The 26,827-nt window shown below is 38.4% G+C and overlaps 1 protein-coding gene across 6 annotated transcripts in view; it reads left to right on the forward strand.

Annotated features, from left to right (window-relative positions):
• LOC122097690 (lysophosphatidic acid receptor 6-like) overlaps nucleotides 1-26,827 on the forward strand; it is a 90,487-nt gene that overhangs the window by 30,783 nt on the left and 32,877 nt on the right. For 4 of the 6 annotated variants that reach the window (XM_042668299.1, XM_042668298.1, XM_042668301.1 and 1 more), the window contains one exon: nucleotides 6,041-6,172. The exons of the other annotated variants lie outside the window; for them this stretch is intronic. The gene's annotated coding sequence lies outside the window, so the exon portion shown is untranslated. The remainder of the gene's footprint in view (nucleotides 1-6,040; nucleotides 6,173-26,827) is intronic. 6 annotated transcript variants of the gene reach the window in all.

Raw genomic sequence — 26,827 nt, forward strand, 5'->3', positions numbered from 1 at the left:
TATATTTAGACTTCTTGACGTTTTCTACTGGAAATAAGCAGGAATCAATACTGTTTCTGTCATCAAATGCAGAACGGACAGCTTAGGAGAAGTGAAAAAGCAGTCATGAGGAATGAGTTGTTCAGATTAGGAAGCAGAAACATCTGCCTCATTTCATTCTTAGGTCTGAAATCACAGATTCTGTAGGCAGTCCTAAAACTATAGTTGGAATTTGAGAACAAATTGCTGAACACAGAAAGATGTATTGGTAACCTTGGGGCAGTTATTGTCATTACAGTAAACACAAAGGCAGGTCCCTGGGTAGAACCATTTATTTGTTCTTAAAATAGTAAATACTTAGGTCCATTATTGATTGATTGATTCATTTACCTATTGTAAGTAAGGAAACAGCCCCCCTTGCTTGCCGTGTGTGTGTGTGTGTGTGTGTGTGTGTGTGTGTGTGTGTGTGTGTGTGTGTGTGTGTGTGTGTGTGTGTAGGTGAGGCACCTCCCACCTCCAGTCTCCCAACTGTATACAGGGTCCTCCAAGGAGCTGGTCAGAGGCATTTTCTCCTCTCCTCGTGAGAACTTGGACTTGTCAGTTCTGCTGACAATAAATCTTTTCTTTCCTATACCTGACATTTGTTTGCGTGGTCTTTTGGACACTTTTCCTTTCACCTATTACTTAGACTAACTCAGATGACAAGGGGAAAAATGTGGCCATGATAGTCATTTACAACCTTGAACTTGTGACCTACTACTTTAAGAAATTCCTAAGACTGACAGCTGCAAGATGGGAGACTAGGAAACTCCAGGTTACAATTCTGCCACAGAAACTAAATTAACAACTAGAAAGTAACCCAAAGAGCTCTTTATGAGCTCTGGAAATCACCCACGGATACATAGCAACCAAGCAAATTCTGATTAAACAGCAAACACAATTGTTCAAAACAATAGGAAATTCTGTGGAATTTTAGCTCACTTTGATCCACTCATGGTCTCTATCCTGGTACAGAAAATTAGCAGCCCAGTCCTTGGCTCTCTTCCACTCATTTGGGAGAGCAGAGTGGATCAAATTTTCAACTTTCTAAACTGCCTGTGTACTGACAAAGAGATGGGTCTTTGTGGAAGTTAACTGAGTAAATAGAAAATATCTTAAGACCAATGAAAATGAAACCACAATTTGCCAAAACTAATGAGAGATGGTGAAAGCAGTGCTAAAAGGGAAATTTATTTGTAAATGTTTACATTGAGAGACAATGACCACACATCAAGAATGCATTTTTATGCCTTATCGAATGAGAATAAGAACAAAGCAAACCCAGAGCTATCTGAAGGAAGGAAATGCTAAAGATAAGAAAGATAAGCAAAATAGAATCAAGAAAAATAATAGAGGAAATACATTAAGACCAACAAAATTAACAGATCTTTAGGTAGACTGATGGAGACACAAGAGAAAACTGAAATAACTGAAAATCACAAAGAAGAGATATTATTGACTCTATAAAAATAAAAAGCATTGTAGATGGGTGCTGATGGCTCATGCTTATAATACTAGCTACTCAGGAGGCTGAGATCTGATGACCTTGGTGTGAAGCCAGCTCCAACAGAAAAGTCCTAGAGACTGGTTTCTCCAATTAACTAGCAAAAGCTGGAATTGGAGCTGTAGCTCAGTTGTTAGAACACCAACCTTTGGGCAAGAGTGCCAAACTTTGTGTTCAAACCCCAGTACTAGTACAAAAATAAACAAAAAGAATTATATGAGAATAATAGGAATAATTGTATGCAATTAAGTTGGATAACCTAGAAGAAATCTTAGGTAAAATTCAAGAAATGCTCAACTTCTCCAAACTGGATCATGAAGAAATGAAAAGATTTATAAATAGAACTGTAGTAGCAAAAAGTTCCCAACAAAGTAAACCATAGAACCACAAGGGTTCATGAGTGAATTTGGTCAAACATTTAAAGAATAATTAATGCCAATTCTCAAGTTCTTCCAAAAAGTAGAAAAGGTCGAAAGACTTCCAAAAACTTGTATTGTGAGGCCAGCATTACCCTGGTATGAACAGGAAACAAGACACTACAAGAAAAGAAAACAAGAGATGTATATTTCTCTCTCTATTGATGCAGAAATCCTCACCAAAATATTACTAAGTAGAATTCAACAGAATACTAAGAGTATTATACTCTATGAACAAGAAAAATTTATTCCTGGGATTTAAGGATAGTTCAACATATGAAAGTCACTAAGTGTGATACATCCTACTAACAAAATGAAGCAAAAATCCACACAGTCATCTCCATAGATGCAGAAAAGTATTTTAAAAAGTATAGTACACTTTTATAAAAATGAAGAATAACATAGGGATAGAAAAATTATTTTGACATAATAAATCCTTCTCACTGTGTAACCCAGGCTGGCCTCAAATGTGTGATCTTCCTGACTCTGTCTCCTGCTTTGCACCAGCACCATATCTAGGTGATTCTAAAGGACACAGGATCATCCACATGGAATTTTTGTTTAAAATGCATAATTTAACTCTACTTATGAGAAAGCAACTAGATGAATATTAAGAAATGTTACACATGGGTCTGGGAATGTGGCTTAGTGGTAGAGTGCTTGCCCCCCATTCATGAAGCCCTGGGTTTGATTCCTTAGTATCACATAAACAGAAAAAGCCAGAAGTGGTGTGCAGTGGCTCAAGTGGTAGAGTGATAGCCTTGAGCAAAAGAAGTTCATGGACAATGCCCAGGTCCTGAGTTCAAGCCCCAGGACTAGCAAAAAAAAAAAAATAATAAAGAAAGAAAGAAAGAAAGGAAGAAAGAAAAGAAATGTTACACAAAAATTAGTATAGAATCTTAAGTGGAAGCCATCCAAAACAAGGCTACAAAAGGATTCAAAACAATTGAGAGTAAAGGGATGTGATAGCTAAATATAATGTAAAATCTTTGCTCCTGAAATTAAAAAAGCAACACCAAATCAAAACAACTAGAAAAGATAATATGCTCAGGTGTTGGTAGCTCACATCTGTAATCTTCTCCATTCAGGTGACTGAAATCTTTCAGTTCAAGGCCAAGCCTGATAGAAAAGTTTTTGAGACTCCATCTTAAAAAAACCATAATACAACAAAAGCTGGACTGGAGGTGTGGTTCAAGTGGTAGAACACCAGCCAAACAAGTAAGAGGACCTGATTTCAAACCACAGGACCACAAAAAAAGTAATAGTGTAGACAATTAATGAAAATTGCTGTGGCATCTCTTATGTTCTCTGAGTAATAATTGTTTTGTTATTATATAGGAAAATTTGGTTGTAAGAAATAGAGGCTAGGAAGTGGCGCTGTAGCTGTAGCTCAAGTGGTAGAGCACTCGCCTTGAGCTGAAGAGCTGAAGAACAGTGCTCAGGCCCAGAGTTCAAGCCCCATGACCAACAAAAAAAAAAAGAAAGAAAAAAGAAAGAAATAGAGGCTAAAGTATTTAGAAGTAAACTGTGATATCCTTAAATATGCTCTCAAATGTTCCAGAAAAAAGCACGTGTATATGTATTAATTATTATTCTCAGGAGTTATATGTGATAGTCTACAAAGTTGTGGTTGAAATTGAACTAGAAAATACTAAGCTTCTGGTTCCTATGTAAAACATGTACACATTTCACATAAACCATAATTGTCAATCCTAGGAACAGCTCATTTGGTAGCTTGTACTTTATTTCAACCACACAGACAATGAAGTCAGAATCTTAAATGATTTGCCATCCTATTAACAGGTACTTGCATCTGCTCTTGATCATTGGCTAGCACTGTATCAAGTGACCCATGCCTCCAACCCTTATTATTTATTATTCACCTGAACAGTAATCCCTTCAAAAGTGAAGTGACTCAGTGCCAGGATTTAAAATTAAGTACATCTCTGAAGTTTAAGGTCCAAAGGAATAATGTAGGGTTCCTTTAAAAATTTGAATTATGATTAAGTAGCCTGGGGTACACAGCTCAAGATTCTTTTTTTCACTTCCTTCTGCCTTTATTCAATCCCATTTACCGGGATTGGGTCATTGTTCTCTTAGGGAATTATCCACAGAGTAATCTGTGGCTCAAGTGAAAGTGCTAGCCTTGAACCAAAAATCTCAGAGACAGTGCCTAGGCCCTGAGTTCAAACCCCAGTTCCCTTCCTATCCCCTACAAATGGTCTATATCAAGATTATTCACTTCAAACAAGTTCTCAAGTTATACTGATGTTACTGGTCCTCAAAGAACAGTTTTGCCTATGAGGGTCTAACATATTCCCATAGAAATGTCCTTATTTTTCTATTACTCTGTATGACTCGTAAGTAAATCACCCTTAGGTAAACCTTCACAGTCTAAATAACATGTTGTAGTATTATTTTAGTGACATGGAGGAGGAAAGGTCATTGCCCAAGCAATTCATGTTTGCAATATAATTCTCATGAATCACCTTACCTTCTCTCAAAGTTACTACCAAGAGAAGAGAAACCTGCACCTTGGTCCGTTTAGTCTCTGCTGGGAATCACTGACCTAAAAATAATCGGAGTAAAAAGTTCAATAATGGGTTTTCTATTACTGCTAATACTACTTTCTTCAACAGAGTGGTTGGAACTGGATGAGGTTCATCTAGACTAATCTTCCTAAAAATACTTCTGCTCATAATATTATGTGATTCAAAATTCTTCCATGCCTTCCAGTTACCTACAGAATAACGTTCTGATTCCTTAGCCTACTCTTGCTTCAGAGCTGCTGTGCTCTAAAAAGTGCCCCTTTCTCTGCGTATTCATCACTTTCATCTCTAGTCCTCCCTTTTATACAAATTGATCCACTTGCTATTTAGTTGATTCTACCTAAGTCTTCCTGATTTTGTGTCTTTATTTACATTTTAAAATTTATTATGTCATTCCTTCCATCTCTACAAAGAGGTCGCCTATCTGTTAAGATTTGTTGTAGAGCTCAACACAGTTGCATATACATGTGATCCCTGATCCTTAGGAGGTTGAGGAGGGGACATGACTTAAACCCAGGAATTTAAGGTTAGCCTTGGTAACATAAGACCCCATGTTAATAAAAAGGCCTTCTCTAATGCTTTTTCTCAGGGTTAATATAGTCACAATACTCAATGTTCAATGGATAGATTGGTGAATGGGGAAATGCATTATACACATTAATGGACACATTAAATTGAACTCCCTTTATACAATTGTTTAAAGAAAATGATGAGAAGGAGGGAGGAAAGAGGGAGAGAGAGACAGAGACAGAAGAATCTTCTATTAAAAATCCCACTTAAGGTAGTATGGTTTCTGACTCCTTAACCAGCCCAAACCATTATGCAATCTCTTTCTCATTGAATTCTCACTCTCATAATTTTGTTTGCATCTATATCCTATGCGCTAAGATTTGAAAACTTCAGAAAAAATGCTACTTTAAGCTTGGATTTGTATAATTAGCTACTGAACCAATAGACTAGACACTATCCTTCCTTGGAATTCTCTTGTGATGTTTAAACACACTTATAAAGGATGTCTTTCAGTCTCTAGCTTGTTTACTATGAAGGCATTTAGGTTTCTTCTTCTTCTTCAGGGAAGAATAGATGGACCATCACAAATAATTTTCTTAATTTAGATTACAACTTAGGCCCTCAAATGGTAGAACAACAAAGGCATTTATTTATGCCATATTTATAGAGCACCTAACTAATTTGTGTCCCTCGCTGATGATACCAGTTGCAATCACAATGGGCAGCTCTCTTTTTTCAAACTAAATGCTAAGATCTTGCCACTAAGCAACTTTTTTACAAGAAGACATTAAACAGTATAAGTTGCATTCAAATAAGATTTAGGGTAGTCATTAATAGACATTTTCTGTTAGATCCACAATTCTGGTAGATGATCTAAATGAAAGTGTATCAAGGGATGAGGTGTAACTCTGTGATAGAGCACTTGTCTAGCACGCACAAAACCCTGGGATCAACCCCCCACACCCAAAGTGTATCAATTGAACAATCAGATGATTTGAAAACAGCTTTTCCTGTTCCTCTTCAACTGATGATATTTATTGTAGGTTTTGTTCACCAAGCCCTTCTTTTGTTTACTGACCTGAGGAACTGAAACATTTTCAATCAGTGATGAAGACTACCCCAAAAGAAAATCTTTCCAGTGGAAGGAAGTTAGAATAAGGAAGAACATCTTAAAGGTATGGAAAGACACATTAACATAGCTGAATTTAAGATTTTGTGACTTGCAAAGAAAACAGACAGATGAAATGGAGCTTATGTCACCCAAACCTACTCTATAGTAAATGGTCTATAAACTCCCTGTGTAAAGCCCTATACAAATGATCATCTAGATACTAATTGATCTCTTCCCAAAACAAAGACTTTAGCATTTTGTATCATTTTTACAGACAGTGCTAATTAGTAGATAGGCATATCTATTGTGTGTGTGTGTGTGTGTGTGTGTGTGTGTGTGTGTGTATGAGAGAAAGCAAGGGCGAGAGAGAGAGAGAGAGAGAGAGAGAGAGAGAGAGAGAGAGATGACTCCAGGGATGTAACTAATGGCTAATGGTTTGGGTATTGTCCTTGAGCTTTTTTTTTTTTTTTTGAGGTCCAGTCATGGGGCCTGAATTCTTTTTATTTATTTATTTATTTATTTATTTATTTTATTTTATTTTATTTGAAAACATACTGTACAGAGGGGTTACAATTACATGGGCAGGAAAATGCATACATTTCTTACCAAGCATTGCAGCCTCCTCCTTTGTTTACCCTTCACCTCCCTTCCCACCCTCCCCCCTCCCCCCCACCCAATCATACCCCCCCTCCCTCCCCCCCACCGACATTGTAAAGCTGGTTTGGACATGACATTTTGTACTTCTCATTGTTGCAACAGGTCCACCTGAATCCTTAAACGACTTGTTTGTCCCCGTCTCCTCCACATGTTATACTGACATCAAATATAGTGAAAGCGGGGGTTACACTGTGGGGGAGGGACATACAAAGCAACAAAGAAATAATATTATAAATGCGTTAGAAACACATGCATGAATGAAACAAAAACATTAAAATACATATTTGAGGGTTCGTTTTCCTAACATCACATTCTCTGACTTTTTCCGCTTGACTCATACCTATACTAGATATTGCAAATAAGGGAAACCATGGGGCCTATGTTTCTTTGGGCCTGGCTTACTTCACTTAATATAATTTTTTCCAAGCCTTTCCATTTCCTAACAAATGGGGCAATGTCATTCTTTCTGATGGAGGCATAGAATTCCATTGTGTATATATACCACATCTTCTTGATCCATTCATCTACTGAGGGGCATCTGGGTTGGTTCCATAGCTTAGCTATGGTAAATAATGCTGCAATAAACATAGTTGTGCTGGTAGCTTTAGTGTGGCCTTGTTTGTGGTCATTTGGGTAAATATGGGGCCTGAATTCTGAGCCTGGGCGCTGTCCCTCAGCTCTTCAGCTCAAGGCTAGCGCTCTACCACTTGAGCCACAGTGCCACTTCCGGCTTTTTTCTTTTTGCTTATGTGGTGCTGAGGAATCGAACCCAGGGCCTCGAGCATGCAAGGCAAGCGCTCTACCACTGAGCCAACTTCCCAGCCCTCCTTGAGCTTTTTAAATTATTTTTTTGTATAAGGCTAGGGCTTTACCATTGAGCCACAGCACCACTTCCAGCTTTTTCTGGATAATTAATTTGAGATAAGAGTCTTAAGGACTTTGCTTCCCAGACTGGCTTCAAACCTTGATCCTTAGATCTCAGCCTCTTGGCTATCTAGCACTATAGGTTTGATCTGCCAGCGCCTGGCTAAAAAGATCTATCTTTTGTGGATTCATAGTCTGTTTCTTTTATAATTCTCACCAAAGGTGTAAGATGACACACAACAAACCTTGCTCCTTTTCCTCAGTGAAAGTTCTTTTTTTTTATTGTGAAAATACCATACAGAGGGGTTACAATTCTATGGGCAAGATAGTGACTATATTTCTTATCAAGTATTGTTGCCTCCTCCCTTGTTTCTCCATACCATCCCTTCCCCTCTCGACCCCCCACACCTCCCTACCACCACCCCCCACTCCCCAACTCCCCACCCCGCCAAAGTTGTAAAGTTTGTTTTTCGACATAATGTCTTGTACATCTAATTGTTATAATGGGTCCACCTGTAACCCTATTTAAACCGTTTGTTTTTTCCCTTCCCCTCCACAAATTATATCAACATCAAATACAGTGAAAGCAGGGCTTATACCCTGGGGGAGGTACATACAAAGCAACAAAGAAATCATCTTATAAATATGTTGGAAACAATCGCAAGAAAGAAAAAAATTTGAATCCTTATCTTGGGGTTCATTTTGCCTAACATCAATTTGTTTGACAGTTTCTGTTTGTCTCAGACATATACTAGTTCTGTTTGTCTCAGACATATACTAGTTGTTGCAAATAAGGGAAACCATGGGGCCTACGTTTCTTTGGGCCTTTTTTCCAAGTCATTCCATTTCCTAACAAATGGGGTAATGTCATTCTTTCTGATGGAGGTATAGAATTCCATTGTGTATATATACCACATGTTCTTGATCCATTCATCTACTGAGGGGCATCTGGGTTGGTTCCATATCTTAGCTATGGTAAACATAGTTGTGCTGGTAGCTTTAGCATGGTCTTGTTTGGGATCATTTGGGTAAATGCCCAAAAGTGGGATTTCTGGGTCATAGGGGAGCTCTATGTGGAGTCTTTTGAGGAACCTGCATACTACTTTCCAAAGTGGTTGAACAAGTTTACACTCCCACCAACAATGCAGTAGGGTTCCCTTCTGTCCATATCCCCTCCAGCATCTGTTGTTATTAGAGTTCTTCATTATAGCTGTTCTAACCATCTTCCCGGAAATCTCCCAGTGAAAGTTCTTTAAGGCATTTAAAAGCATGTTTCATTTTGAAATTCCTCCTCTCTAGACTAAGCATGGCCAGTTTCATCAACTATTCATGTGTATTTTTTTCTGATCCATTCACTGCTTTCTGATTATATGACTGTAACTATATCCTAGTATATCTAAATCCCCACTAGAATGTGGGCACATACTTGAGTGCTATATTCCACATGTCATCTTTTCTTACCAAGTAGAGTGACATCCTCTTTGGTTTGGGCACATCCTTTCATAAATTTATCTTCTCAATCTCTGTTTTATTTTTGCCAGTCATATAACAGCATAAATTTATATTCAATTATAGTGAGCTACATTCCTGAAACATCATTGTTCAAAGTGGTATTTGTGTGTGTATCTCTGTGTGTGTGTGTGTGTGTGTGTGTGTGTGTGTGTGTGTGCGCGTGTGTGCGCCCACACACGTGCTGGTCCTGGGCTTGAATTCAGGGCCTGGGCGTTGTCCCTGAGCTTTTTTGCCCCCTTAAGGCTAGTGCTCTACCACTTGAGCCACAGCTTCACTTCTGGATTTTTTTGGTACATACTTGGATATAAGAGTCTCAAGGACTTATCTGCCCAAGCTGGCTTTGAACTGTGATTCTCAGATCTCACCCTTCTGAGTAGTAGGATTATAAGCATAAGCCATCTCTACCCAGCTTCAAAGTGCAATTAAGACATGTAAAGACATGTTGTTGCCCATATGCTCTTAACAATTTATTTCTTGAGTAAATAGAAATTGAAACCTTCTTATGTTCCAACCACTATGGCAAATTTGGGAGTATATAAGTAAAGCTGGGGCTAACTTTTACAACTCAGGATTCTACTTTTTAATTTTTTTATTTAATCCTATCTCTTTAAATTCTATCTACCTCTTTGGTCTAGTGAAATCTTCTTGAACCCAGATTTTTGTCTTTTCCATTATGTTCAATAACTTTATATTAGCTGCATATCTGAAAAATACCATTTATGTCCTTATTAAAGTCCATGAAAACATTCTTGAATGATTTACAATATAATTCTATAGAAATTGATAAATTTTTATAGTTTGCTTACTTTTACTAAATTAATGGCTCTGATTTTTATAGATATTTTGAAATCACTCTGGCTCCTAAATCTTTCAAAATATCTATACTAAATATTCCTTTTATTTTTCAGTTACATAATACAAACCTAGTTATGAACATGGCTGTGCTGTAGATTTAGTGTGTATTGTTTGTGATCTATTGGATATATGCCCAGGAGTGGAATTGCTAGTTCATAGGGAAGCTCTATGTTTAGTATTTTGAGGGACCTCCATACTGCTTTCCAGAATGGTTGAATACGTTTACATTCCTACCAACAGTGTAATAGTGTTCCCTTTTGACCATATCCCTGTCAGCATCTGTTATTTTTAGTTTTCTTGGTAATGGCCATTCTAGTTGGGGTGAGGTAGAATCTCAGTGTTGTTTTGATTTTCATTTCTTTTATGGTCAGAGATATTGAACATTTCTTCAGTGTCTATTGGCCATTCTTATTTCTTCATCAGAGAAAGGTTTCTTTAAGTCTTAAGCCCACTTGTTAATGGGTTGTTTCTTTGAAGATTTGCTTTTGGGAGGTTTAATTTTTTGAGTTCTAAGTATATTTTTAAATATGAGGCCTTTGACTGTTGTATAGCTAGTAAAGATCTCCCATTCTGATGACTTTCTATTTATCTTGCCAGCTATGTCTTTTGCCATACAGAAGATGTGCAGTTTAATGCACTCCCATTTATCCAGACTTTATTTGATTTGTTGTGTTTCTGGATCTTTATTTAGAAAGTTTTGATCTGTACAAGGAGCCCTAGTGTTTCCCCTATCCCTTCCTGTAATATTTTAAGGGTATCTGATCTTACAGTGAGGTCTTTGATCCATTTGGATTTGATTCTGGTGCAGGGTGATATATAAGGATCTAACATCAATTTTCTACATGTGTATAGCCAATTCTGTCAACACCATGTGTTGAAGAGTCTGTCTTTCTTCCATCCTGTGTTTAGCTCCCTTATCAAAGACTATGTGGCCATAGGTCTGTAGGTTCATTTCTGGGTCTTCAAGTCTATCCCTTCGATCTCTGGGCTTGTTTATGTGCCAGTACCAAGCTGTTTTGATTACTATGAATTTGTAGTAAAGTTTGAAATTTGGTATTGATAGTCCTCCAATAACTGTTGTTCCTGCTAAGGATTGTTTTTGCTATTCGGGGCCTTATTATTCCATATGAATTTTTGGATTGCTTGCTCTAGATCATTGAAGAATGAGGTTGGAATATTGATAGGTATCGCATTGAATTTGTAGATAGCCTTGGGAAGTATTGCCATTTTCACGATGTTGATCCTTCCAATCCAGGAGCATGGGAGGTTTTTTGACTTTCTAAGTTCTGTTTTGATTTCCTCAGAGTCAAAGTAGACACCCCGAAAACATTACAGGAAGGAATTGGAGAAACCCTAGATCTCCTTGGCACAGGCTGAAAATTTCATACTAGAGACCCAGAAACACAACAAATCAAAGAAGGTTGGACAAATAGGATTGCATGAAGTTGCAGAGCTTCTGCATGGCAATGGACATAGCTGGCAAGATCAATAGAAAGCCCACAGATTAGGAAAAGATTTTCACTAGCCATACAACAGATAAGAGCCTCATATCTAAAATATGCTTTGAACTCAAAAGATTAAGTCCCCCCAAAACAAGTCCTCAAAGAAATCACCCTATTAATAAGTGGGCTAAAGACTTAAAGAGAAACTTCTCTGAAGAGGAAATAAGAATGGCCAATAGACACATGAAGAAATACTCAACCTCGCTAGCCACAAAAGAAATGCAAATCAAAACAACATTGAGATACACCTCTCCCCAGTTAGATTGGCTATAATGAAGAACTCTAATAACAACAGATGCTGGAGGGGATATGGACAGAAGGGAACCTTACTGCATTGTTGGTGGGAATGTAAACTTGTTCAACCACTTTGGAAAGTAGTATGCAGGTTCCTCAAAAGACTCCACATAGAGCTCCCCTATGACCCAGAAATCCCACTTTTGGGCATTTACCCAAATGATCCCAAACAAGACCATACTAAAGCTACCAGCACAACTATGTTTATTGCAGCATTATTTACCATAGCTAAGATATGGAACCAACCCAGATGCCCCTCAGTAGATGAATGGATCAAGAACATGTGGTATATATGCACAATGGAATTCTATACCTCCATCAGAAAGAATGACATTGCTCTATTTGTTAGGAAGTGGAAAGACTTGGAAAAAATTATATTAAGTGAAGTAAGCCAGGCCCAAAGAAACATAGGTCCCATGGTTTCCCTTATTTGCAATAACTAGTATATATTTGAGACAAGCAGAAAAAGTCAAATAAGATGATGTTAGGCAAAATGAACCCCAAGATAAGGACAGAAGTGTTTTTTTCTTTCTTGCTATTGTTTCTAACATATTTATAAGGTACCACGTGATTTTCTTTGTTGCTTTGTATGTCCCTCCCCCACGGTATAACCCCTGTTTTCACTGTATTTGATGTTGGTATAATTTGGGGAGCAGAGTGGAGAAAACAAATTGTTTAAGTAGAAATACACGTGGACCCATTGCCTCAATGAGATGTACAAGATGCTGTGTTGAAAAATGAACTTTACAATTTGGGGGGGGAAGGGAGGAATGTAGTTGTAGAGGTGGGAGGGAAGGGATGGTAGGGAAAAAATGAAGGAGGAAGCAACAATGCTTAATAAGAAGTGTACTCATTACCTTATTCATGTGATTGTAACCCCTCTGTACAGTATTTTTCACAATAAAATAGTTATTAATAAAAAAGACACACACACAAAAGAGTCTCATGCCCATTCTACCCTTGCTGTTTTTGAACTGTGATCATCAGATCTCAACCTCCTGAGTAGTTTTGATTACAGAACAAGCTGTTTTTGAGACCCTTAAAGTGTATTTTACTCTCTTCATAGGCTTGTTGGAATGATATCTTTCATGTCTACCATGATTACAATGTTGTTGTTTTTCAAACTTTCTGCAAAGCTGGGAAGAAGGAAGTGTGAACAGAAACTTAAATGCCACAAATCTTGCTGTTTGTACCAAGATTCATGTATTGTTTATTACGTTGCTTTAGTGAATTTCCAGAATTCTAAAAAAGTTAATGTTGAGACTATTACCAGTGTTCTTGGTACTTTTATGGAGGAGAGAATTTTTGTTGGAGCTTATCTCAATATTACAAAATTCAGTTTCCCTTGCAGGACTCACATGTTCCAACATCATCTTCCCAGTTCCACCCCATTGTCAAAAGAAAACTACCACTGGGTGCCAGTGGCTCATATCTATTATCCTAGCTACTTAAGAGGTTGAGATCTGAGAACTCATGTTTTGAAGTCAGCCTAGGCAGAGAAATCCAAGGGACTCTTATGTCCAATTAACAGGCAAAAATCTAGGCTGAAGGCATTGTGCAAGTAGTAGAGCACCAGTCATAAGCAAGAGTGCTGTAAGAGCTCTAGGTCCTCAATTCAAGCCCTATACTTGGTCAAAGACTGAGTTGCTACCACTTATAAATGAATTCATTTGATTTAGTGCATTATATGTTTGGGATTAAATTGATATTCTTTCAACTGGATTGAATAAATAACACCAGTATTAATTATAGTCAGTTTTATTTACAGTAATGGAATTAACCGTAAATATTGTTACTAGAATTAATATATTGAATGGTGCTATGATGTGAAACTCAGCAATATAAATGATAACTATGTTGATGTTTAGGAGAAAAGTGATCAGATTTGTTTGTTTTTATGTCAGTGTCTGTAAAGTTAATGTTTAGATGCTAGGTCTCTCATCTTACAGCTTACTTTTCCCTAGAATCCCTGAATGCTCTTGGCCACAATCTTGTTCAAAAGTCACTTCCCCAAGATCATCTTCAAAATGTTTGTATTGCTAAGCTATATTGTAACTCTAAATCATTCAATAATCTTTCCTTTAATGATATGCATTGGGAAATCAATATAATTAAATGCTTCAATGTTTGGAAATGTACTTTTTCCTGTCTTCCTGTTTAAGCTTGTACTTCTTATTCTCTGATGCACCCTATTGGCTGCAAAGAGCTGCCAGTTCTAAGAGCTCTTCATGCTTACACAACCCCTACCATCATGCCTTTCTGTAAGGTGGGTGCCACTTGTGTTTAGGTTTCTAGAAATGACTTGTTCAGAGCAAATGGCCTATACTTTCCTTTTGTGAAGAAACTTTAGCCAGTAGTTGATGAGAACCTTTGCTTGGCGCAAAGGTTTGCTTCTTCCAATTTGGGAACTGGGCAGTATGAATAAGTGAATATATGACAGAATCCACTCCTAATTTGACAGACAGAGAGCCAGGCAGAAATAGAAAACAGATTCCACAAATGCTTGCTGTGGTAGTGGAATGATGGCCTTATTATTTTCTATAAAGAAATGGTTTTATTCACAAAAAGTGTTTGGCTCTGTACATCTGCTCATGTAATTAAATATGTGACAAAGGTATTTTAACTTTGACACAATATTTCTCTTTAAAATTTTATTGGAACAAATTAATTGTACAAAATGATTTCATTGTGACATTTATAACATGGATCTAATGTACTTTGGTCAGGATCACTTTATCTGTATTGCTCTTTCTTAGTCATGTTTTTTTTTGTGCCAGCCTTGGGGCTTAAACTCAGGGCTTGGGCACTGTTCCTAAGCTTTTTGCTCAAGGCTAGTGTTCTACCATTTGGGCCACATCTCTACTTCCAACTTTTTGATGCTTAATTGGAGATAAGAGTCTTATGGACTTTGCTGCTTTAGTTGGCTTTGAACCGTGAATTTCAGATCTCAGCCTTCTGAGTAGCTAGGATTATAGGTATGAGCCATGGGTGTGCCGATACCTACCTCCTTTTATTTTTATTGTGAAAATACCGTACAGGGGGTTACAATTACATGGGCAAGGTAATGAGTACATTTATTATCAAACATTGTTGCCTTCTCCTTTGTTTCCCCTCCTATCTTTTCCCATCTCCCCCCTCCCACCCTCCCTACCTCCTTTTTTAATATTCTCATTTACAACAATTTTGGTAAGTTTATTGTACTACTTTCATGCATATATAAAATGAGATTTCTGTGTCTGCAATACTCAGTGTTTGTTGCTATTATAAAATTGACTACATTCTATTTTTCTATTTCAAATGAAACAAAATTGAGGTAAAGTTACTGTAAAAATTTCTCAGTTCACATTAGAATTCTTTAACCAATTTCTTCTTCAAGATTCTTTTTTTTTTTTTGTATAATTTTCTTTTTTTTTTTAAATTTAATTTAATTTTATTTGTGAACATACTGTACAGAGGAGTTACAGTTACATGGGCAGGATAATGCGTACATTTCTTACCAAGCATTGCAGCCTCCTCCTTTGTTTACCCTTCACATCCCTTCCCAGCCTCCCCCCTCCCCCCCAATCCCAATCCTTCTCCTTCCCTCCCCCCACCGCCCCCCCCCCCCCGCACCAACGTTGTAAAGCTCGTTTTGGACATGACAAGTTGTACTTCTCATTGTTGCAACAGGTCCACCTGTATCCTTAAACAACAGGTTTTTCCCCATCTCCTCCACAAGTTATACTGACATCAAATATAGTGAAAGCAGAGGTTATACTGTGGGGGAGGGACATACAAAGCAACAAAGAGATAATCTTATAAATGTGTTAGAAACACATGCATGAAAGAAAAAAACATTAAAATACACATCTAAGGGTTCATTTTCCTGACATCACATTATCTGACCTTTTCCGCTTGACTCATACATATACTAGATATTACAAATAAGGGAAACCATGGGACCTACGTTTCTTTGGGCCTGGCTTACTTCACTTCATATAATTTTTTCCAAGTTTTTCCATTTCCTAACAAATGGGGCAATGTCATTCTTTCTGATGGAGGCATAGAATTCCATTGTGTATATATACCACATTTTCTTGATCCATTCATCTACTGAGGGGCATCTGGGTTGGTTCCATATCTTAACTATGGTAAATAATGCTGCAATAAACATAATTGTGCTGGTAGCTTTAGTGTGGTCTTGTTTGTAAACATTAGGGTAAATGCCCAAAAGTGGGATTGCTGGGTCATAGGGGAGCTCTATGTGAAGTCTTTTGAGGAACCTCCATACTGCTTTCCAAAGTGGTTGAACAAGTTTACATTCCCACCAACAATGAAGTAAGGTTCCTTTCTGTCCACATCCCCTCCAGCATCTGTTGTTGTTAGAGTTCTTGATTTTTGCCATTCTAACTGGAGTGAGGTGATATCTCAATGTTGTTTTGATTTGCATTTCTTTTATGGCTAGGGATGTTGAACATTTCTTCATGTGTCTATTGGCCATCCTTCTTTCTTCTTCAGAGAAGTTTCTCTTTAAGTCTTTCGCCCACTTATTTATTGGGCAGTTGTTTCTTTGAGGATTTGTTGTTGGGGGGTTTAATTTTTTGAGTTCCAAGTATATTTTAGATATGAGACCCTTGTCCGTTGTATGGCTAGTAAAGATCTTCTCCCAATCCGTGGGCTTTCTATTGATCATGCTAGCTATGTCATTTGCCCTGCAGAAGCCCTGCAACTTTATGCAATCCCATTTGTCCAACCTTTCTTTGATTTGTTGTGTTTCCGGGTCTCTATTCAGAAAATTTCGGCCTGAGCCAAGAAGACCTAGGTTTTCTCCTATTCCATCCTGTAATGTTTTCAGAGTGTCTGCTTTGACTTCAAGGTCTTTGATCCATTTGGAGTTGATTCTGGTGCAGAATATATAAGGATCTAGCTTAAGTTTTCTACGTGTAGTTAACCAATTTTGCCAGCACCATTTACTGAAGAGGTTGTCTTTCGTCCATTCTATTGTTTTAGCTCCCTTATCGAAGATTAGATGGCTATAGGTCTGTAGGTTCATTTCTGGGTTTTCAATTCTATTCCATTGGTCCTGAGGTCTGTTCTTATGCCAATACCAAGCTGTTTTGATTACTATGGCTTTATAGTAGAGTTTGAAGTTTGGTATTGATATTCCTCCAGCAGTGTTCTTTCCATTCAGGAGCGTTTTTTGCTATTCGGGGTCTTTTATTGTTCCATATGAATTTTTGGATTGCCTCTTCTATTTCTTTGAAGAATGAGGTTGGAATTTGGATAGGTATTGCGTTGAATTTGTAGATAGCCTTGGGAAGTATTGCCATTTTCACGATGTTAATCTTTCCAATCCAGGAGCATGGGAGGTTTTGCCATTTTTTAAGTTCTGTGTTGATTTCCTTTTTCAAGATTTTAAAGTTTTCATCATAGAGGTCCTTCGCTTCTTTAGTTAAGTTAATTCCTAGGTATTTTATTTTTTGTGGGGCTATTACAAATGGAGTTGCTTTCCTAATTTCAGCCACACTTTTCTCATTGTTGGCATACAGAAAAGCCATTGATTTTTGGGGGTTAATTTTATAACCTGCTACTTTGCCAAAGTTTTGAATCAGCTTGAGTAATTTGGGAGTGGAGTCTATGGGATTCTTTAAATACAAGATCATGTCATCTGCAAAGAGGAAGAGTTTTATTTCTTCTTTCCCTATTTGGATCCCCTTTATGTCTGCATCTTGTCTTATTGCTGTAGCTAGGCATTGTAATACTAGATTGAAGAGAAGTGGAGAGAGTGGGCATCCTTGTCTTGTTCCTGAGTTAAGAGGAAATGGCTTTAGTTTTTCACCATTGAGTATAATGCTGGCTGTAGGTTTGTCATATACAGCCTTTATTGTATTGAGGAATGTTCCATGGATTCCTAATTTTTCCAAAACCTTCATCATGAAGGGGTGTTGGATCTTGTCGAATGCTTTTTCTGCATCTATTGAGATAACCATGTGGTTCTTATTCTTGCTCCTGTTGATGTGATGAATAATATTAATTGATTTGCGTATATTGAACCAGCTTTGCATCCCTGAAATGAATCCTGTTTGATTGTGGTGTATGATTTTTTGGATGAATTGTTGAAGTCGATTGGCCAAAATTTTGTTGAGAAGTTTTGCATCAATGTTCATCAAAGAAATGGGTCTATAGTTCTCTTTCTTTGATGAGTCCCTGCCTGGTTTTGGGATGAGGGTTATGATGGCTTCATAGAATGTGTTCGGTAGTGAGCTTTTTCTTTCAATTTCATTGAAGAGTTGGAGGAGTATTGGTGTGAGCTCTGCTTTGAAGGCCTTGTAAAATTCCGCTGTAAAACCATCTGGTCCTGGACTTTTCTTAGCTGGGAGGTCTCTTATTGCTGTTTCTATTTCAATGTTTGATATGGGCCTGTTAAGATGGTTTAACTCATCTTGGTTTAGTTTTGGCATGTCAATATTTGCTAGGAAGAGGTCCATTTCTGTCAAGTTCTCAAACTTATTAGCATAAAGTTTTGAGAAGTATTCCCTTATAATATTCTGAATCTTGGTTGTCTCCGTGGTGATGTTTCCATTCTCATCTCTGTTTATTAATTTGGGTGTGTTCTCTTCTTTTTCTGATAAGATTTGCTAAGGGTCTGTCAATTTTGTTAAGTTTTTCGAAGAACCAACTCTTGGTTTTGTTGATTCTTTCTATAGTTTTTTTGGATTCTAATTCATTTAATTCTGATTTAATTTTGATTATTTCTTTCCATCTACTGGATTGAGGTTTATCTTGCTGCTCTTTTTCAAGGAGGTTTAGATGTGTCATTAAATTGCTAGTTTCAGATCTCTCCAATTTGTTGATGTAGGAGCTCAGAGCTATAAACTTGCCTCTGAGTACTGCCTTTGCTGTGTCCCAGAGGAGCTGGTAATTTGTGTGTTCATTTTTGTTGAATAGCATGAACATTTGAATTTCCTTTCTAATCTCTTCCATGACCCACTCTTGATTCAGCAGTGTGTTGTTCAGCCTCCATGTGATACCGGACTTTCTTTGGTGGCTTTTGGTGTTCTAATTTTATTCCCTTGTGGTCAGAGAGAATGCAAGGTATAACTTCAATGTTTCTGAATTTAGACAAGTTTGCTTTGTGGCCTAAAATGTGGTCTATTTTAGAAAACGTTCCATGTGCTGCTGAGAAAAACGTGTATTCTGATGCTGCTGGGTGAAATGTTCGGTAGATGTCTGTTAAGTCTAGGTGATCTATGCAGCTGTTTAGATCTGCGGTTTCTCTGTTGAGTTTTTGCCGAGTTGATCTATCTAGTGGGGAGAGTGGTGTGTTAAAATCCCCAACAATTAATGTCTTTGCATCTATATGGGATTTGAGGGAAAGTAATGTTTCTTTGATAAATTTGGGTGCTTCATTGTTTGGCGAATAGATATTTAGAATTGTAATATCCTCCTGAAGGAGAGATCCTATAATTAGTATGTAGCGACCTTCTTTATCTCTTCTCACGAATTTTAATTTGAAGTCTATTTTGTCTGATATTAGGATTGCAACTCCCGCCTGTTTATGGGGGCCGTTTGCTTGGTAGATTTTGTTCCAGCCTTTAACATTGAAAATGTGTTTGTTTTTACGGGCAAGATGTGACTCCTGCAGGCAGCAGATAGAAGGGTCTTGTTTTTTAATCCAACTAGACAGTCTGTGTCGCTTAATTGGAGAGTTCAGTCCGTTAACGTTAAGAGATAGGACTGAGAGGTATTTGGGAGTTCCTGCCATGTTATCCACCTTCTTGGGGGCTGCGAAAACTGGGTTCTTCCTATGGTTCTTGGATTCTCAGTTTGGGTGCAGTTTCTTGGCCTTTGTTGCGGTCTTGTTGGTTTTCTATGTGTAGGACATCTTTAAGAATCTTTTGTAGGGCTGGTTTGGTGGAGATGTATTGTTTCAATTTTTCTTTGCTATGGAAGGTTTTTATTTGGCCTTCAGTTATGAAGGAGAGTTTAGCTGGGTACAGTATTCTTGGTTGATAGTTGTTTGTTTTTAGGGCATGGCATACATCATTCCAGGCTCTTCTTGCTTTGATTGTCTCTGCTGAGAAATCTGAGGTGATTCTAATTGGTTTCCCTTTATAGGTGATTACCCTTTTCTCCTTGACAGCTTTAAGGATCTTTTCCTTGGTCTGAGTTGATCCTGTGTGGATGATAATGTGACGGTGGGATGTCCTATTCTGGTCTGGTCTATTTGGGGTTCTAAAAGCTTCTTGTATCTGAATAGGCCTATCTTTTTGTATGTTTGGGAAGTTCTCTGCTAGGATCCTGTTAAACAAATTTCCTAGACCATTAACTTCTGTTTCTAGGTGCTCCTCTACACCCATTATCCTTAGATTAGGCCTTCTGATGGTGTCTTCCAGGTGTTGGATAGATCTATCATACTTCTTGGACTTGTCTTGGATGGTTGTATGTTCTTTCTCTATAATATCTAGGCTGTCTTCAATCCCTGAGATTCGATCTTCTGCATGGTCTAACCTGCTGTCAAGACTCTCTACTTTGTTTTTTATCTCTTTTCCTTCTAATTGGTCAGCTTTGATGGCTTCAAGTTCTTTGTTGAAGCTCTGTTTTAGGTCTTGTATGAATTTCTTTACTTCCTTAATTTGGTGTTCAGTGTTTGTTCTCAAATCACTTAATTGATTGGTTATGGTTTCTTTGGACTCCCATTCCTTCTGTTGGGTTCCATTCAGCATTCCCTTTGTGGTCTCCCTGACTTCCTTCAGCTCTTTGTTAATGGATTCCATGAATGCCTTTAGTGATCTTTGTGTGTTCTCTACCTGGTCTCTCAATTCCTGAATTACTCTTTGATTAGCTTCCTCCCGTTTGTGGGATTCCTGCAGTTCTCTTTCCTCCCGTTCGTGGGATTCCTGCAGTTCTCTTTGAGTGTTCTCAGCCTGCTCACGCCATTCCTCCCTTTCTCTTTGAGTATTCTCAAGTCGTTCACGCAAATCCTGTATCAGTTTTTGAGTAGCTTCCTCACGCTTATGATATTCCTGTATAAACTTTTGGGATGCCTCCTCTCTCTCCCTATCACGCTCATACAGAGTCCTTTGTAAGTTGTCAAACTTCTCATTTATCATGTTTGCCACCAGTGTTTGTAGAGCTATTTGGGAACTCTCCTCTGGATTGTTCATTATCTGATCAGAACCCTGATTATCAAGATTGGGAATTGAGATACCCGGATTTGCCATTTTTCTTGTGTTTTTTCGGCTTATTCTGCCCATTTGAGATGAAAATAGCACCAGTTTTGTGCTAGAACACTATCTTAAGGCAACCATCAACCAACGTTTGCATTTATACAGTCAATAGTCTACAGATGCAATCTAGTTCAACAGATACATCTATTCAACATCAAACAACTATATGTTAATGGGCTTCGAACCGCAGAGAAGAATTTGGAAAACCAGAAATTTTTAGGGTTAGGTAGAGATGTGGGTAAAAATTAGGAATAGATTGGTGTGGGGAGGCACAGGGAGAGTTAACTATGTCCTAATCTCAATGCAGGAAATAGGTTGGGTAGGATGCAAGTAGAGAGGGAGAGAAAAAGAAGAAAGGGAAAGGGAAATGAAAAGAGACCAGAAAAAAAAATTAGAAACGTAAAAATTAATATAGTAATGGAGATTGAAAGACCATCTATTTAGAGAGGAATGTGAATATAATGAGAAAACAGGAGGGAGATAGAGGAGATGTGAAAAACTTAAAAAATGCTTAAAATATTATATAGGTATAAAGAGGTAGTACTGCTAGTAAGGAATTTAAGTCTCAGAGGTTTTGGATTGAGTAATAAATTTGTGGATTAAGTGTGTACACAATGGGGGATAGGGTCTACTAGTTAACTATGGGTTTATCTGAGGATGTGCAGGACAAGAGTTAAGTCACATACAGAAGAACAAAAGAAAGGAAAAGGTGAAAAGGATAAGAAAGGGAGAAAAAAAAAGATCAGAAGTTCAGTAGAGCTAGACAAAGAACAAAAAGATAATTAAGAAAGAAAGAAAAAGAGAGAGAAGACAAGAAAAGAAAGGAAAACGTACATTTACGTATTCCTAAAATAAAAATTATAAGAGGGGAAAAAAAAGTTACTGGAACACAATTATTTTTCAAAAAAGGCAAAAATTAAAGATTAATAAAAGTTTTAGAAAAGGAAAAAAATTTTTTTTTATATATATAAGGTACCAAAAAAAAAAAAAAAGAAAAAAGAAAAGAAGAAAAAAAAGTTCTTTGATTTTTTTTTTTGATTTTTTTGGGAGGGGTGGGAAGAATCCTGTATCTCCCTTTTGTCTGTAACCAGCCTCTTGTTGGAGTCTCTGGTCAGCTTGAGGTCCTGTGGCTTGATTGGTTTCTTAAGTCAGTTTGTTTGAACAGGCAGAAAAATGCTCTGCTTTACCCAAGATTTTGAGATCCCCCTCCCAGGTTAGTTTAATGGGAGGGTGATCTGCTTTAAGAATCACAAAAGAGGGGTGTTGAGGCTAGGTTCTGGTAGAGTTGAGGCCTTTCAACAAACAGTAGCTTTTCCCTGGGGCTATTTTGTGAAAAATTCACAGAGCCCACCCTGGAGCCATTCTCAGGGTTTCTGTTTTTCAATTGATTGTGGAGGCTGCTAGAGGGAGGGGCAGCCTCTGGCTCTGGTTACCCAGTGAGGAAAGCCACTCCAATGGCTGGTGCCTGAGCTGGGTGACTTTTCCCTGGATGGAGCTGAGTCTGGCAGGTCACTTCGCCGTTAAGTTCTTGTGACCTGTTAAATGACTCGTTTTATTCCAAGGCCTGAGTTGGAGCTAGCAGCTCCTCCGAGCTTTGTCGGTATCCAAGATGGAGATCACCGGTGCTGGTTGGGGAGGGGTGGCCTTCCCTCCTCTGCTCCCTGAGAAGGAGTGAGGACGTCGGGCTTCTACTCACGCCGAGCCTTGGATCCTGGGTCGTCTCTGGTCTGCAAACTGCAGGATGAAGATGTCCGCTCCTTGTCAGTTCTTGCTGGTGTTGAGTAGAATCCTCTCGCCCGCTGCGTCTGGCTCCTTCGTCCCAGACTCTCTGTGTGAGCGCTCAGGTATGGCCGCGGCTGCGGTCACCGCTGCGACCCTGCCGCCGTGGCGGCTGCTGGCAGCCGCTCAGATGTGTCTCCTTGTCTTGGCTTCCCCTCTCTTGTCTAACTCTCTGTCTTGTGATAGCTCACTTGGTGTGATTCTCTGGCTTAGGACTGTTCACTGGAACTCTAAAACTGCTTTCTATGCGAGAGCTTGTTCAGATTCCAGCTTCTCCTCCGCCATCTTCCCGGAACTCCCTTCTTCAAGATTCTTGAAAGGATCTTTCTTAAGTCTTTTATTCTGCCCCCACCAACAAATTCCATAGACATTTTGATCTTGCCTCAACCTGCCAATATTGCATCTCCCACTCATATACACTGTAAAAAAAAAAGAATTGTCTTTCTGTACTGTGAAGCAGTAGAGAGTTCTGGATGACAGGGGATAGGGGCAGTTTGGTGGGAGATGTTACCCAACAACTGGGAATTGGTCAGAAAGACATACTTGAAATTTTTTACAGTTTTGGCTCTTCATGAAAGAATGCCAAAGCACAAAGAAGATATATTTTTACTTTATATTAAATACTTTCGTCCATACCAATGAATATCCTTATTTCAGATTATTTTGTTCTGGGGGAAAAAACTAAGAAGGATTGAAAGAACAGTTGGTCATACATGTTTAGTTAAATTACATGGGTGAATTGAATGCTTAAAACATTCAGGTCAAAAGAATGTGTGTCCTAGCAACCAAGTACAACAGTTCGTTGCTAAGCTGAAGGAAACATATCTGTTCTGGCCATTTGTCATCTAATGTCAAATGCTGAATTATTCCTTTGCCTCTTGTTCTTGCTCTTAGCCATATAAACCGTGTTATAATAAACTGCCATGTAGCCGGGGCTGGTGGCTCATGCCTTGAATCTTAGCTACTCAAGAGGCTGAGATATGAGGATCACAGTTCAAAGCCAGCCCGGGCAAGAAAGTCCATGAGAGTCATATCTCCAATAAACCGATAGAAAAATGGAAGTGGCGCTGTGGCTCAAGCGGTAGAGTGCTTGCCTTGAGCTGAAGAGCTGAGGCACATCGCCCAAACCCAGAGTTCAAGCCCCATGACTGACCAAAAAATAAAATAAACTGCCATGTATTTGGTTTGAGATTTCTTTATTTACTCAACAATATCTGACATCCATTACACTAGAGTAGAAATAGAAAAGTCTCATGCTTTGGATTGAATGATGGGGGAAAACAAAGGAGGAGGCAACAATGCTCAATAGGAAATGTACTCATTACCTTGCTCATGTAACTGTAACCCCTCTGTATAGCATTTTTACAATAAAAAATGTACAAAAAATCAAACAAAAACTAAGTGAAGGTGTCCTTCCCCCCCCCCCCCCCCGCCCCAGGGTTTTGCCTGAACTCTGGGCCAGGGCGCTGTCCCCAGTTCTTCAGCTCAAGGCTAGCACTCTACCACTGAGCCACCTTCCCAGCCTCTCAAGTGAAGGGGGGAGGGCTCCAATAACAGATAATTTGAATGATAATGTCTTTTACATGATACTTTTGAAGTTTCCAAAGACAATGAATGAATGTGATCTGACTTGATTCTTCTAATTTCTTGTAACAAGAAAATACCTATTAGCTCCAGTTCACTTATGCGGAAAGAAAGGGTAGGACTGGTTCAAATGCCATACTTTCTGGCTGAGGTATAGTTACAATTTATGCTGTGTCCTAGGGACTCACTCTATTTCTTCATCGCTGTCGTACAAGATGAGCGTTGACAAGATATGCAGTCTCTGTCTTAACATTTTTTGCTCTCCTAGATATTTTCTCTTGCTGTAAGCATTTCATTACCTTCACTTACCCCAGATGAAAACTTGCAAAAATTGCTTCAATGGGGCTGGGGTGTGGCTTAGAGATAAAGTGCTTGCCTAGCATGCATGAAATCGTGGTTTGATTTCTCAGTACAACATAAACAGAAAAAAGCTGGAAGTGGCTCTGTGGCTCAAGTGGTAGCATGCTAGCCTTGAGCAAAAAGTTCAGGGACAGTGCCCAGGCCCTTAGTTCAAGCCCCAGGATCGGCAAAAAAAGTTACCTCAATAGACCTCACTTCTTCATGACTCATTTCCTTCAAAGGATACTTGAATCATTAATCCTTAAAGCCTATTTCCTAGGAATTACTTCTGTTTTTTATTTTAGTTTATATCTAAATATAGTTTGTAATACTTACTGTTAACTAAAAGTACATAATATGATTTGGGTAGATAACTTGGAATAGAATTCTTGAGACGGGATTTTTGTGTTGGCTTTTGTAGGGGCCACCAAACTGTTTCTGATGTTTCAAGGTTATATCCCTACCAAAAATGCAAAAAGGTACCAATTTCTGTGTAGCAGCATCAACATGTATTGTTCTTTTTTTCAATTTTTTTCAAATTTTTTATTGTGATTAAGTGGTTACACAATTTTCCAATTTTCACAGTATTGTGGGATAGTGATGCTTAGTTAAAGTCACAAACACATTCTAACTTTCATGGGGGCAAATTGTCTATCATGGTCTATAACATTTGTGAATTCTATGAGCTTTGCAATACAGTTATTTCTTCCACATAGGGTGATATGTACATTCCTTTTGTTTTGCATAGCATCAGCTGTTCCCTCTTTCCCACTCGTTCACTCCCTCCCATCACTTAGTTCATTTTGATCAATGTCCAGTGCAGCTGATGGGTTCTTCTGTTGTATGTTTTCCCCTGATTCCCTCTAGTTCTGTGTCGTCCTTCTGGTTTCCCTCCGGTGTGCACATATATACCATATATGTGATCAGCAGCATGGGGTTATTTAGTAGGGATTTGACCAAATGAGTGGAAGTCCTTTGTTTCTTAAGTCTTCTTAATTTTGTCATATCACCTAACATTTTGGATTTAACATCCACTTATCAGGGAGACCATGTGCCGTTTGTCTCTTTGCTCTTGGCTCAACATGATTCTTCTAGCTCCATCCATTTCCCTCCAAATGCCATTATTTTGTCCTTTCTAATGGCTGCATAATATTCCATTGTCTATAGATACCACAATTTTTGGATCCATTCATCTGTGGTGGGACATCTGGGTTGTTTCCATACCCTGGCTATTGTGAACAGTGCTGCAATAAACATGGAGGTGCATGTGTCCTTGTATACTGGTTCCTGTTGTTCAGGATAGTTGTCTAGAAGTGGTATGACTGGGTCATAAGGGAGGTCAATATTTAGCTTTCTGAAGACCCTCCAGACTGCTTTCCAAAGTGGTTGTAAAAGTGTACATTTCCACCAGCAGTGTAATAGGGTTCCTCTTTCTCCGCATCCGCTCCAGCATTTGTCATTGGCTGACTTTAGGATGTGGGCCATTCTGACTGGGGTAAGGTGGTATCTTATGGTTGTCTTTATTTGCATTTCCTTCACAACCAGGGATGACAAACATTTCCTCATATGTTTCTTTGCCATTTTTATCTCTTCTGAGAAATCTCTCTTTAGTTCCCTTGCCCATTTAGTAATTGGTATATACTGTATATACTGGATATTAACCCCTTGTCTGATATCTTGCTGGTAAATATTTTTTTCCCAGTTAGTTGGTTGTCTTTCTAGCTTGATTGCTATAACTTCAGCTGTGCAGAAACTTTTTATTTATCCCATTTGTCAAGTCTCTCTCCAATTTGTTGTGACCCTGGAACTCTGCTCATGAAGTTCCTGCCTGTGCCTATAAGTTCAAGTGTCTCTCCTACTCTGTCCTGAAGTAGTTTCAGAGATTCAGGTTTGATGTTAAGGTCTTTATTCCATTTTGAGTTGAGGTTGGTGCATGGTGATAGGCTGGGGTCTACTTTTAGTTTTCTGCATGTGGCCGCCCAGTTTTCCCAGCACCGTTAGTTGAAGAGGCTGTGTTTCTTCCACTGTATGTCTTTGGCTCCTTTGTCAAATATCAACTGACTGTAAGTATGTGGTTTTATTTCTGGATCTTCTATTCTATTCCATTGGTCGTCTAGTCTGTTT

Source organism: Dipodomys spectabilis, unplaced genomic scaffold, assembly GCF_019054845.1.
Source record: "Dipodomys spectabilis isolate Male_0828 unplaced genomic scaffold, ASM1905484v1 ptg000424l, whole genome shotgun sequence".
In the NCBI taxonomy this organism is placed as follows: domain Eukaryota; kingdom Metazoa; phylum Chordata; class Mammalia; order Rodentia; family Heteromyidae; genus Dipodomys; species Dipodomys spectabilis.